The sequence below is a fragment of the Pelodiscus sinensis genome, chromosome 20 (genome assembly GCF_052426305.1).
Source record: "Pelodiscus sinensis isolate ZL-2025 chromosome 20, ASM5242630v1, whole genome shotgun sequence".
In the NCBI taxonomy this organism is placed as follows: Eukaryota; Metazoa; Chordata; order Testudines; family Trionychidae; genus Pelodiscus; species Pelodiscus sinensis.
Genome location: NC_143071.1, coordinates 21,519,901 through 21,522,594, shown reverse-complemented (window position 1 = coordinate 21,522,594; position 2,694 = coordinate 21,519,901).

Below are 2,694 nucleotides of genomic sequence, written 5' to 3'. Positions count from 1 at the left end.
GGACGCTGGCCACAAGGGACAACCCTTCAAAAAGCCACGGACAGCTGCCATCCGCCAGGTTCATCAGGCCAGGGTGCGCATATGGAAGGCTCTGAGGGCGAGGTTTTCTGAAGGACCCCAGTAATTCTCTGGCTTGCTGCCTTTTCCCTTCCCAACCATAACCCCTCCCTTCACCCCTTCCCTGACCTCTGAATAAAGACAAACCTCTGTTTGGTTTTGAACAAAATGAACTCTAAATTGATCTTTCACTAAAAACGGCTGTGGAGGGGGAGGAGGCTTGGAGTGGCATGGGGGGCAGCTGGATGTGCCACCTGGGGTGAGGGGACCTCATCGGACTTGGGGTTGGGTGGGTCTGGGGACCGCAGGGGGATGGGTAGGAGGGGGGATGGAGTGGGGTCAGGGATGGCAGGGGGAGGTGGCATAGGCATCGCTTTGGGAGGGGGCATGAGGCATTTCTGGGGGAAGGAGCAGAGGGGGAAATGGTCACCGCAGGGTTGGTAGGCAGGCACAGTGACAGCAGGCAGGTGTGCCATCATGTTGTGCATGACGGCACACACGCTATCGCACCGCTGCATGAGTGGTCCCACACGTGGTTCTGACACTCTGCATCCTTGTGGATCTTCTGTGCCAGGGTCTGCTGCATGTTGTGCGGGACACTGACATGCTGCCACATGAGGCCTTCCTGGACCCTGCCATGCTTGTGGGCACCCCGGGCTCTGGCGGCTGGCTCTGGTGACGTGACTTACCCCTCAGCCCCGACTGGTCCGGCTGTGGAGAACACAAAGAGGGAGAGGGTGTCAGTCATCCATGCACACGCAGTTCTTGAGGCTGTGCCCTCCTTTGTGAGCAGCAACCAACAGTCCTCAGGCCAGAGGAGGGGGATGTCCTGGGAGTTAGGCCATGTGTGGCCTGAACAGCAGGCCCTGCCTTACAGGGGCCCCAGGTTGCCCAAGGAACCATGCTGCCTGCTCCCCCCTCCCTGGCCCATGGACAAGAAGTATCCAGCCATAGTGGGCTCCCCGCATGGGCGGCAGAAGACCCGGGGGCATCCTGGCCCTTCATGGGGCCCACACACACATCTGCATCTTGCAGCACTTTCCATGGGAGCGGGTGGTGCCTCGCACATGCAGGCATGCCCGTGTGTGGCACTCCTTGGTGTGTCTGAGGCCATGCCACTGCCCTTGTGGCTCGCCTGCTTTCAGCTGTGGCAGGTGCTGGGAGGGCCCCCCCTCCAGGGCCAGATATGTGAGGCCTCCCTGACCGACCTCTTTCACCTTCCTCCAGACCTGTTGTAAGGTCTGGGGTGGGTGTCCGTGCTCCATCAGGGACTCGGCCATGCCCTCAAAGATGTCCACATTGCGGCGCTTGGAGCAGAGATCCTGCAATGTCTCCTCCTCGCCCCACAGCTCGAGGAGAAACAGGATCTTTGCTCTGGACCAGGAGGATTCTCACCTCTTGGTCCCTCTGGGTGGGTCCTGGGATACCTGGGGCTGCTCCATGTAAGGGCCAGGGAGGTCTTGGGGGGCTTGAGGCTGGGCCATGAATGGCAAGGCCTGTGGCAAGGATAGCCACATGATCAGGTGCTGCTCCCAGGCCATCTTCCTGCCACAAGGCTTGTCCAGGGTGCCTGCAGCTTTAAGAGCTGGCAGGAGAAAGGAACTATAGAGTTGTGGTCCACCAGGGTACCTGTGTTATTTCCTGGAGGCCTCTTCTTTCAAAAGAAAACCCTCCTCCCCATCACACGCGCCTTCTTCCCAAAGAGCTCTTTCGGAAGAGGCGTTCTTCCTCATAGAAAGAGGAATACCACTGCTGGAAATACCCCTCTGTTCTTCCGATTTTCTTGCGAAAGGACATGATTTCAGTGTGGATGTAAATCAAGCTTTGTCAGAAAAACAGCCATTTTTCCGACAAAACTCTGTAGTTTAGACATGCCCGCAGAAAGATTGGCAGTGCACTGAAACATGGTGATGCTGGGAAGAGAGGAATGAGTAGCACCATTTAATTGCCCGAATGAGGATTTCTTGTATTCAGTGGCTGTCTCATTTAGTAAATTGTGGCTACCCCAAGTTATAACACACGAGGTAGCTTTCCAAATCTGAATGCAACAGAGAGATTCACACCCTTTTGGGCCAGGCTCCATGCCCATTTTCTCAGAAATCAGATGACTGTATAACTCCTCTTTGACTTGGATTTGAAGCAGAACATGTCAGTGTTATTGCTCTCACTTGAGCCAAATAAGTCATGCCTTAAGGTAGAAGCAGCAATAGACATTTCTCCTTTTATACATACCTGTCATTAGACGGGGACCAAGTCTCATAGGGTATGTCTACACTACCACCCTAGTTCGAACTAGGGTGGTAATGTAGGCAACTGGAGTTACAAATGAAGCCCGGGATTTGAATTTCCCGGGCTTCATTTGCATATTGCCAGGCGCCGCCATTTTTAAATGTCTGCTAGTGCGGACTCCATGCCCCGCGGCTACACGCGGCACGAACTAGGCAGTTCGGATTAGGCTTCCTATTCCGATCTACCGTTACTCCTTGTTCCACTTGAAAGTAGGAATAAGAGATCCTCCGGAAAAGGGTTTATTTTCCGGAGAATCACGTCTAGACTGGCGCTTTTCTCCGGCTTATCCCCAAGCCGGAAAAAAGCGGCAGCCATGTAAATGCAAATGCCGCGGGGGATATTTAAATC